At 43.6% G+C, this 12,477-nt stretch overlaps 1 protein-coding gene across 3 annotated transcripts in view; it reads right to left on the bottom strand.

Annotated features, from left to right (window-relative positions):
• PNCK (pregnancy up-regulated nonubiquitous CaM kinase) overlaps positions 1–893 on the bottom strand; it is a 57,964-nt gene extending 57,071 nt beyond the window's left edge. The window contains exon 1 of one of the 3 annotated variants that reach the window (XM_072123960.1): positions 749–893. The gene's annotated coding sequence lies outside the window, so the exon portion shown is untranslated. Of the gene's footprint in view, positions 1–417; positions 576–748 lie in introns of those variants that run through there. The other 2 variants (XM_072123957.1, XM_072123959.1) reach the window with 2 other exon arrangements.
• Positions 894–12,477: the final 11,584 nt, after the last annotated feature.

Below are 12,477 nucleotides of genomic sequence, written 5' to 3'. Positions count from 1 at the left end.
TCCTATAACTACCTTGTAGATATGGAAATGATCCTACAACTAACCTCAGTATCCTACTATACTCCAGCTTCCTGGATAAGATGTAGCATGTATAAAGAGAATTCCAACCCCCATCATTGTGATATTGGCTGATGGAGGTTGTGGATGTGACCCCATAATGTGTCAACTCTTTACAACACTGCACCAACTTCACAGAGAGCACCGGAGTCATGTACCAGTGCAGTACTAAGTCCTAAAGCCCCTGCACCAGCTTCACCGATACATTGTCACGAAGCAAACTGCAACAAGTCATTAAAAGATAAAATGTAACGGCGCAATGTATAAACCATAAAAAAATCTAATTCAATGTGTGCAATGAGATGATGAAATTGCTGCTGCCCTTTAAATTCCCCTGCCCATGTGGGTAGCGGGACTCACCTGGCGCTGATCAATAGTGCATTAACCCCGTGTGCCCGGAGGAGCGCTGCCCTTGTCGAGTGATGCAGAGCTGTGTGACTGTGTGAACATATTCCATGCTATTTAAAACATTCTCATCCCCTACAGTCCAGGCCAGCAAACTGTAGCGCGCTCTCCTCTCCCTCCCTTATCATCCATTCTCTCCACCCCTTTATCATCCATCTCCCTTAAAGGGGTCCATCCTTATAAGGACATTGCTGAAAAAATGTCTCTGCAGCGGTACAGGCTGCGGTGAGCAACCACAGGAATGTTATGTCGGATACATAAACCGCTCAATGGAAATCTGCAATACCTGGAGGATGGGAAGACGTGATATTCCCAACACAGAGGAGAACCGAAAGACTAATCCAGCTCTGCTGTGCCGCTGTGCCAGACTCTGCTATGTCTGCGTAATGTAGATGGAGCGAAATCAACATCCGAACGTCTCTGCCAAATATTCCCGGAGCACCTGATATACGTCCCACTTGAGTCACCGAGGCGACACTCGATGAGCCAACAAGTGCTTCATTGAGCGCCAGAGATAAGAAGAAGTTCTGTCCAGAATTTTGTTATGTCGTAATTCAAAGAGAAAAAAAGGGCACACAAAAGGCGCAGCCTCACGGTTGTCCTGATATCACAGAGGAGAACGCCACTATTAAAAATAAAATTAATAGGAAAGGGTTAAAATATCACTGTGACAGAGAAGGCAGCTGCTAAAGGGCTCCAGAATATTGGGGCCCCGGCTTTGATTGGTCCCAATCTTTTGCTGTGGAGTATTAAGCACAAGATCCCCCTCTACTGAGGACTCCAGCTACGGGGAACAAATTTTGATCTTTGTTAGAGCACCCTCCCCCAGGCGGACCCATAGAAAATGACCATGGTGGTCTCCTTAAGACCTTGTAGGTGCAGTGTAGTCTACAGGGTAAGAGCACTTGTTCTAACATTTGATAACGTAGTATGGTGCCACCTGGTGTTGACAATGAATAGACACGTGAACACTAACCTTATGACCTAAAGTGCTGATGGACACACATGCTCAGTCACTGCCCCTGCTGCCAACTCTCTCTGTTCACTACACTGCAGCCAATAAGAATGGCTTCCTGTCCTGCTTGTCAGGAAAGGAGCAAATTCATTGTAGGTTTGTTTTTCTAGAGAAATTAGGGACTGTATGGACATCTGTCAAAGAAGACTAATTCAGTACAGAACGTAGCCTATCCCATGACTCCAAGATAAAAAGACCTCTGCAGAGCAGCCAATAGGTATAGCTTTTTGCCCTGCGTGTCAGGAAAGGAGCAAACCACATAGTAGTATGTAGAAGTATTACTGAGTAGATTTCTGCTGCTGCGGATATAAGAGGAGACTGTATTGTTAGCAGTCAGAGGGGGAAGGAGACGGATTCTGTCCAGAGACAACCCTTGGAGACTCATGGAAGTAAAAATTATGCCATCTAAGTAGCTAGAACAAAGGTTGTAATCTGGAATCGGTACACAGAACTAAGGGGAGTTGGCCCTCAAAGGAGATTTATCCCATAAATCCCATATCCCTAATTCTGGTCCGAACTCCAACCCGCAATGAAGTAAAACCAGGGCATCAAGTGCGGTCATTATACTTGCCCACTATTGGCATGTGACCTTAGCATCAGGTATTAGACTTATTATTGACGTCTCACCTTGAATGACACCTCTCACTAATAAGATCTCCCTTAGGACCATAGATGACAGATCTTAGGAAAGCCATGTCCTACTGATGTTCTTCTACCGGCTACCACTGCCAAAGATGTTATCACCAGAGCCGGGCTTGGCTCGCATCGCCCCGAATCTTCCCTCTGAAGAGCGCATTAAACATGAATCGGTGCCTTGAAAGATGAATGAAGCTGGCAGGTTACATGGTACAGGAAAACAGGTCAGGAGCTGCCCTGACGTCACCACCGCCGGGCTCCTGGAAGCATCAAGCAGGAGGAGGGAAATGTGGGTGACCTGACAGTGCCAGTGCACGGAGCCGCTGCCAAGTCATGCCATGTATATATATATGTACAGCAGAGACTACTTATATATTCCAAGAATGTAGGATGTGATTTGGCATAGCCACAACTAATATCCTATGAATCATGTCAAATATCTCAACAGAGGCGGACTGGGAATTTAAAATGGCCCTGGAAAAAACTGTAAAAGTGGCCCCATTTTATGGGCGGAGTCAAAACAAGTGGGTGTGGTCAGATAATGTGGGTGGGGTTATAACAGACAAATTGTTGGTAGATGGCCTTAACGCAAAACAAGAACATCTTTTACTAGTAAGTGAATCTGATGTGCAAAGAATGTGACCTGTCGATCAGTAAATGATGCAAACACATGACCCGGTAAGCCTTATATACCTTTCCCCTATGTACAGGAATATAACTACTATAATACTGCCCCCTATGTACAAGAATATAACTACTATAATACTGCCCCCTATATACAAGAATATAACTACTATAATACTGCCCCCTATGTACAAGAATATAACTACTATAATACTGCCCCCCCTATGTACAGGAATATAACTACTATAATACAGCTCCCTATGTACAAGAATATAACTACTATAATACTGCCCCCTATGTACAAGAATATAACTACTATAATACTGCCCCCCCTATGTACAGGAATATAACTACTATAATACAGCTCCCTATGTACAAGAATATAACTACTATTATACTACCCCCTATGTACAAGAATATAACTACTATAATACTGCCCCCTATGTACAAGAATATAACTACTATAATACTGCCCCCCATATGTACAGGAATATAACTACTATAATACAGCTCCCTATGTACAAGAATATAACTACTATAATACTACCCCCTATGTACAAGAATATAACTACTATAATACTGCCCCCTATGTACAAGAATATAACTACTATAATACTGCCCCCCTATGTACAGGAATATAACTACTATAATACTGCCCCCTATGTACAAGAATATAACTACTATAATACTGCCCCTATGTACAAGAATATAACTACTATAATACTGCCCCCTATGTACAAGAATAGAACTACTATAATACTGCCCCCTATGTACAAGAATAGAACTACTATAATATTGCCCCCTGTGTACAAGAATATAACTACTATAATACTGCCCCCTGTGTACAAGAATATAACTACTATAATACTGCCCCTATGTACAAGAATATAACTACTATAATACTGCCCCCTATGTACAAGAATATAACTACTATAATACTGCCCCTATGTGCAAGAATATAACTACTATAATACTGCCCCCTATGTACAAGAATATAACTACTATAATACTGCCCCTATGTACAAGAATATAACTACTATAATACTGCCCCCTATGTACAAGAATATAACTACTATAATACTACATATATACACAGAAGCGAACATGCAAAAAATCAGTATTTATCATATACAGCTACAGAAAACACATGACATCCTCACCTATTGCATCCAGTGACATCAGGTGACGTCTCCTCTGATTGTACTCGTTCCTCATCTTTTCCATTAGTTCCACCATCACCTTGTCTCTTCCTCCAGGTACACAGCTTTCCTGCAGAGTTTACCACACAGATGTCTTATGTTCTGCACTTTCCCATTGTCCCTTCTTCTGCTACCACCAATACTGTGCCCCAAATACTGTAATAGAGCCCCCTACAATATTAGCACCACACAAATAGTGCCCCATAATGTAAGGATAATGTATTTCTTCTTTCTCACCTTTAACCTCCTTAACCCCCCACTTCCACCCCAGTATTGATAGAGCTCCGACTATGACCCAGGTGTAATAATAATGGCCCCGGCCTACCCCAGTCATAAAATTAATGCCCCCAGCCTGCCCCAGACACAGAATCAATGCCACAGACTGCCCCAGACATAAATTGAATGGCCCCAGCCTTCCCCAGTCATAAAATTAATGCCCCCAGCCTACCCCAGACATAGAATTTATGCCCCCAGCCCGCCCCAGACATATAATTAATGGCCCCAGCCTATCCCAGACATAGAACTAATGGCCCCAGCCCGCCCCAGACATAGAATTAATGGCACCCGCCTGCCCCAGACATAGAATTAACACCCCCAGCCTACCCCAGACATAGAATAATGGCCCCAACCTGCCCCAGACATAGAATAATGCCCCCCCCCCCCGCCCCAGACATATAATTAATGCCCCCGCCAGCCCAAGATATACAATAATGCCCCCACCATATAATTGATGCCCCTTGCCAGCCCCAGATGTAGAATTAATGCCCCCTGCTAGTCCTAGATATACAATAATGCCCCCCCCCCGCCCCAGACATATAATTTATGCCCCTGCCCCAGACATATAATTTATGCCCCTTGCCAGCCCTAGATATACAATAATGCCCCCTGCCCCAGACATATAATTAATGCCCCCCCCGCCCCAGACATATAATTTATGCCCCCCCCCGCCCCAGACATATAATTTATGCCCCCTACCAGCCCCAGATATAGAATAATGCCCTCCCCCCGCCCCAGACATATAATGTATGCCCCCTGCCAGCCCTAGATATACAATAATGCCCCCTGCCCCAGACATATAATTAATGCCCCCCCCCCCCGCCCCAGACATATAATTTATGCCCCCTACCAGCCCCAGATATAGAATAATGCCCTCCCCCCGCCCCAGACATATAATGTATGCCCCCTGCCAGCCCTCAGGCCCCCCCCCTGCCCCAGACCTATAATTTATACCCCCTGCCAGCCTTAATGCACCCCCCTCCCGCCCCAGAAATAATTATTGTCCCCATTCTATCATTAAAAACAAAACAAAACATCATACTCACCCTTTTAAGCACAGGTTTCTTCCCTCGGTCTTCTGTGGCTTGGTGAAGAGGCGCGGGATAGTGACGTCACTGCTCCGCGCCTCCACACCAAGCCGCGGAGCTGCAGGGAGGGCCGGACAGCTGACATGGTAAGTGCCAGCCTCCTCCACGCTACACAGGTCGCGCAATTACGTCAATTGCGCGACCTGTGTAGCTGCCCGTTATACACAGACGCAGAAGCAGCGGTGCTGCGCTGCGTCTGTGTACTAATCAATAGTACCTGCATCGAACGATCGTACGATGCAGGTACTGTAGATTAGATGAAAAGTTGTAGGGAGGGAGTGCGGACCGGCCCCGCACCAGCTCCGGACCGGCCCCACACCGGCCCAGGACCGACCGGCCCACCGGGAAAATTCCCGGTGGGTACAATGGCCAGTCCGCCCCTGTATCTCAATATAGGTCACTATTTAAAGGGAAATTTCTACATAATGGAGCACATAGACCTGAGGTGGGTGCGTGGCCATAAATACCCTTGTTGCCCCATCTTTGCTCATCATTCATGACTCATTCATTAATTTTTCACCCGTTAATGTCACACAATGTTTATACACCATTAGGGTCTGTATAAGACCCCGCTTTTATCAATAAGTGGGGTCCTATGGATATTGTTAATGATCATAGATGTCCTCAGGGGTGTAACTTCCGGGGGTTGGCTTGACATTTGGCTAGCTTAGCGCGAAACGGCCCGTCGCCAGGCCCCGCACTGCCCATGTGTACACCGCAATAAAGACTGAATTGCACAAGATCGGTGAGTGCCGCTTCCTCTATTTTTTGCATTTCGCTGTCTGAGCGCTCCAGCTGAGCACCACCGTCTGCAATTGTGCCACCAGATTTCACTCACCCGCCAGGACCTGTACCCGCTTACACCGGAGATAGGGCTGTGTATGACCGGATGGTGCCGGGACACTGTGTTTCCGTTGTTGACTTCCGGGGGTTGCTGTTACATCTTGGCCCAGGATCTTTGGAGGGTCCATAAGCTTTTCCATCACATTACGAGGAGATCCGTATCAATGATACTTTATAGTTATGGGGGGCCTGGTAATGATTTTGCTATTGGGGCCCAGGGGACCCCCTTATGTAACTGTATCAACTTTATGTATATCCAGCTGCAACTTCCCCCTGAAAAAATAATCTTTTTGCAGGGGCGGAGTAGCCCCCTTAGTGGGATGTCATTGCTATGATTTCTATCTTGGCAAAACTTTGGTGATTTGTTGAATCTCAAACCACTTCTCAGTCTAAGCTAGAAATCCCTTGCTCAGAGCTGCGTAACCTTTGTGATGTTCTCCTGACCACCAGCAGGGGGCACTACTCCCCCATTACATCCTCAGCGGCAGAACCTGAATCATTGGAAATCTATACAATTCTTGTCACGTCTGACAAACTAGTGAAAAGCGGAGTGTTTTTCTGCAGAGAAAAAACAAGGAGGTTTCTAGTGGTGGTTGGGAGGGATGGTGCGAGGCATTAACATGCAGTTGGAGGTCTGGCTGCGCCCGGATCTAGGAAGGCGTATACGGTGTGCACGGTATACAGGGAGAGGACATGTCGGGGTATCCCCTGCATCATATGTCACCTCAGTGCCCTGTCTCCCCCCCTTAGGGAAACCTGTTTTCTCATTGAACGCTCTGCTCTTCACAGCATTGGATCCTAACAATCGCTTACTTGGTCATCAGAATGGAAAACACTTGGGGGACCCAGAAAATCCCTTTAATAATCTGGACTGCAGATCCATAAGGCAGTCATTTCAATTAACTATTTATTTCCAGGGGCGTATGTCGGTCCATGACCGGTTCAGAATATCAGATATCCGCAGTCTCTAATAAAGAGCAATCGCTACAATCCCCATTGGTACAAGAGAGATGTGTCCTGTCCCATAACCGGCCGACCACTGCCCACTTTCAGGTTGGGTTTTTATAAGATGAACTTTCCGAACTTTGATAGAACTGTGTTGTATCAGGTGTTTTCAATGGAGATCACAAATGCTGAGATTCTACATGTCTCATCCTTTCTTCCCTTAGAATCTGATGAACCGTCATATTACTAGAGCCAGTGATGGTGGAAATCATTGGGCCTGTATAATCCAGCCATGTAGCAGGTAGATGGAGCAGTGAAAACTTTTTCCAATTTAAAATCTTCCTGATAAAAAAAGTTGTGTGGCCACAATTTATATCCCTTACTGTGGCCAAAGAAAGAATATTTCCCATTCCTATACCAAAGAGCTGACAATCCAGCAGTAGTCAGACAATAAGGGTCATTTATCTTTATTTTTCTTCCCGTTTTTTTGTCTTTTTTGAGACATTTTTTGGCGCCTTGCAATTTTTTGCGCCTTTTTGGGGGACATTTTGAAATGTCCGCCGGACATTTGTTTTTCGTCAGTAAGACACATTTATCTTCTATTCCAGATGTGCTAAATGTCGCAAGTGACATTTATCATTTCAAAGTGTCTAAAATTTGCAACATTTTTGGGCGCAAAGAAAGGCCAAATGAAATACTTAAGGAAAACTTAGAAAATGGAAAAAAATGACTTGAGACATTTGTGCAACATTTTTGCGACATTTGTGACAACTGTCTCAAATAGAGATCTGGGGGGAAAAAAACATTTAACACAGGGAAAAAGTGAGATTGAGAAATGACCAAGGAAGAAGACAGAAAAAAGTTAGCCAAAGCAAACAGAGATAAGATAAATGACCCCCAATGACATCTCTATGATATGAATCACTGCCTCCACTCCATCAATTCTGCACTTTGGTTTGGACCCAGTGAGGACACGACGGTGACTAAGTGACAGTCCACAAGGGTGAAGCATTTATGACCCCTGACCCTGTCACCGACCTGGGAACTCTTGATTCTTCCAATGAAATGATTCATTAAAGGGATCTATAGTGACCCTTCCCCCCTCATTACTAAAATGAGACATTTCTAATGGATTTGGTCTTTCAAAAGGACTAAGTTGCAATACCAGATGTAACCTTTTGACATGTGTGGCGCTGTTTTATTTGGTAATTTTTTGAAAACATCACTTTTCTTAGGTCATTTTAGGTTGATTTGTTTCTTCTATGCCCTTTTATTAAAACTCATCTCTAAATGATGGAGTTTTTTTCCTAAGTAACTTTCAGCATAAGGTAAGTTTCCATTATGATCGGAAATCTCTTACTAGAACCAGAATTGTGGATAAGATACATTTTACACTTGTTATGACACTTCCACTAAGGGGCAGTAGATGTCAGTGTTGTATGCGGGCTGCATGCAGAACACACATTACAGGCAGTCCCCGCATTACGTACAAGATAGGTTCTGTAGATTTTTACTTAAGTTGAATTTGTATGTAAATCGAAACCGTATATTCGAAACAGTATAATCGAAACAGTATAATTGGAGCCCCTGCCAAAAATTTTTTGGTCTCTGTGACAATTGAATTTAAACATGTTGGATTGTCAGAAGAACCAGGATTATCAATAAAGCTTCATTACAGACACCTGTGATAACTATTATAGCTGATCATTGTAGCCTAAGGCTAAAGTACAGTAATGACAAACATCCAGAGGTCTGTTTGTAACTAGGGTTCGTCTGTAAGTTGGGTGTTCTTAAGTAGGGGACCGCCTGTATAATACATCTGTCTACTTCCTTATACATTTTTCCTTAGATTATAAGTGTCATCAAGGTCTTACTTCTTGGAGTCTGAATTAGTGGTGAGAAACATAATCCTCCCACCTGCAAAAGAAGGGGCATTGGCAGTATTGTTTCAAAAATGTAAGTTTTTCTTGCAAAATGCTAAAAAATATAGGTAACTTTAAAGAAACACATAGTTTATTACTGTAATAAGTTTGTTATACTGCACCAATTACTATGTATGTTATCATTCAGTGCTGTATACTTATGGTCACCCATGCGCCCACTGCACTATTCACATTGGGGACTCTAGGACCCCTGTTCTCATCATTATTAGGGGTCGTTATGGTCAGACCCCTAGTCATCTGCCACAGTGGATGGAGATAGGTCAACATTACAGGGACAATCCTCATACTTGTGACATCTCCTCTACCTCTTCATCTATCACAGAGACAACAACTTGTTTTAAGACTATTGATATAAGGTGACACAGTGATATGTCTGAATGATGAGGCTCCAAACCTATCTCCAAAAAATGGGAGGGATAAGATAAAACTGTAATCACCTTAGGAACCCAGTAATGTGCTAGAGGTACAAATCCATACTGATAAGGAGACCCATTGTATTTAAGACATCCACGGTCTCCTGATGCTTTGCTTGAGAGGTCGGAAAACACAAAAGATTACTGGGCTCTCTTTTTCATTATTTGTAGAGGTCTATGCAGTCAGATCTACTGCTCCGACACTTATAGCCCATCCTGTGAAAGGTTAGAAAATTTGTTTAAGGTTGAATCCCTCAAAATCCATTGGGGCACATTTACTTACCTGTCCCGTCGCAATCCCCGCCGTGCGTTGTCCGACGAGGATTCGGGTCTGCCGTGATTCACTAAGATCGTGCCTCCAATTTCCTGTATGTGTCGCTCCCCCACTGAGGTCCGCCGGAGTTCACCTTCTTCTTCCCGGTGCATGTGAGTGCTGATCTTGCGAACACAATTAGATTTTTAAATTCCGCGCTTTGTCCGGATCAGTCGGGTTGCCCGACGTCCATGCCCCACGATTTGTGTTGCATGCAAGCCAGGGCAAAAACGGAAAGGAATCGCGAAACCCTGACGAAAATGCGGCGTTCGGACCCTTAGTAAATGTGCCCCGTAGTGTCCATGGATATAGAGCATGGACATGTTAGGTCCTCCAGAGTCTCTACTCTGGCTAATAGATTGTGGTCTTCCAAAGAGAACCCCCTCATAGAGGTTTTCCAATTTTTAGATATTCATTATACCTGTGCTTGATGTCAGATACGTGAGGGTCTAACACCCCCAACAAATCAGCCACTATAGCGATGGAAGCAGACACCTCCGTACAGTCAATGTGATGTCTACAGGCAGCTCGATATCTGGAGGTGGTAATTGACTTCATTGTTATCCATAATTACGTTGCTTCTGTGAAGATCCCCCTCATTACATGCTGGACATTGCTGCAGATGATCCATACAAGTGGTTGTCTCCGAGACCATCTAGATGCCAAGTGGATCCGATCGTCCGTAACAACCTCCAGCAGCATTTCATTACACAAATTGGTTTCCATCCCAGCAATCTGCTTATTACATTCTAATGACCATTCCAGAAGGTCTTCTCCATAACATAACAGAGTGCTGCTTTTTTTATCTTTTGGCATTTTTTTTGTCTCTCAGGTGATAAAACCATTACATGGGCAAATATTTGCAGAACCGCTCATGAATGAGAGAATATGTATAATCCAAGTACTGATCTAGTTAATGATCAAACTGGGGAGAGAGATTACAGATGGGGCCACATTGCAGAGGAATGGATGTATGAATGGCACAGATTTGCTTTCTAGGAGCAGCGTCTCATGGATTGCATATGTACCTAGAGAGCTATGTAGGGATTTAGATGTTCAAGATACTGAGATCCATATTCAGAAACCCAGATTATGGGTAAAACATATGGGATGTGAGAGATAACAGTGTGGGATTTGTCGGTATTGACCCAAATTTGCGTTAACAGATCTGGGAAAATTTGGCATGTCCTATGTACAGAACCTACTTCACATTGGGTATTCACAGGAGTAGAAGTTATTGGGATTAAATGTCCTGAGTTTCAAAAAGTTGGATTTGGGGCTGGGGCCTTTACCACTTTGGGGACAAAAGAAGCCTACACCAAAGTCTATGACCTAGAAACTTAGACCTGTACTATAATTGAAAACAAATTTACAATATTGGCTGACCAGACTCCAGACTCTCCATAAACCGTGTGACTTTTTCTTTTAAAGTCTAAAATTTAAAATTAAACAGATAGATAATTTTTTTATTTTTTTTGTAGGAAACCATTGCTTGAAAGTAAATTTGAAGAACCTATCAAAAGGTTAAAACATTTTGGCCACGATCAGCTGCTAAGTCTTTAATGTTGCACAACCATTGGGATGACAGTTCATGCCTGCTTGAAGACCAAATCTGAAGACCCTCATTCACAATATCTATAGTTTGGTCATTTCCAAAATTCTACTGAAGTGTTCTATTCAACCTCATGCTGTCCACTCTGAAGACCACACAGGGTGCCCTTTTGAATGTACCCTATTGTGTACACAGTGATTGAATCATCCTTTTCAACCTCAACTGGATTGTCCCCTGGTGAGTTATTCTAGGTGCTAGGGCTTACCAAATTGTCACCATAAGAAGACTATGGGGTGGAGTCCCAGAAGACCTCCCACTGGCTTGGCTTTTGGTGTGATATCCCATTCATCTGACCTAGAGTCAGGTCATCTTCGACCTACAAGTCACTGGAGATATTTGTAGCTGCAGTCACAAAAGATCTTGGACCAAAAAGAATGTCATGTCCTTGTTTCTGAAAGATCTTCTTCCAAAAACTGAAACGTTTCTATCACATATCATCTCAATCACCTGGTGAGTGGAGAACAAAGTGTGAAGGCCTCAACTTATCTCCAAGTCTAGGTTTGGCATCCAGAATCATCTATGGGTAAGATGCAGAGACAAAAGCCACAAGTGGAGACCATCAGTTATAAAGTGAGGATGGAAGACACATATGATCCACGAATCTCGGGAGAACTCGTCTTAAAATCGGAAACTGAACTGTGCCGCAGTGATCAATCCATTCCAACAAGAGAGACATGGTCCAAGCCTCTGGACTTCATGATGTCGTGTATAGGGTTCGCCGTTGGCTTGGGAAATGTCTGGAGGTTTCCATATTTGTGCTACAAAAATGGAGGAGGTAAGATTATAATTTATTCATGTCATTCAGTCAATTGTGTTTATCTACATTGTAACAAACCATCATCTGTGAAGAGTACTAGCCCTGTGTAGGGTTACTGCCTCATTAGAGGGACTATGCTTTAACAGATTATGGCTAATAGAAGAGTCTTCTACTCTGGAGGACCCAGCATGTCCATCCATTACATAGACTGCCTAATGATTTCAGTGTAATACCTCTTTCAATCTGCGGGGGCACTGCAGAGAATTGAACAGCTTAGTTTTTTTCATAAATTAGGTTTACAAGGCATGCATAAAATAAAATAGACAAGTAGTGGTACAATAATGCAGGTAA

The sequence above is a fragment of the Engystomops pustulosus genome, chromosome 9 (genome assembly GCF_040894005.1).
Source record: "Engystomops pustulosus chromosome 9, aEngPut4.maternal, whole genome shotgun sequence".
Lineage (NCBI taxonomy): Eukaryota > Metazoa > Chordata > Amphibia > Anura > Leptodactylidae > Engystomops > Engystomops pustulosus.
Note: the sequence above shows the minus strand (reverse complement) of the source record. Positions and strands in the feature narration are given on the sequence as shown.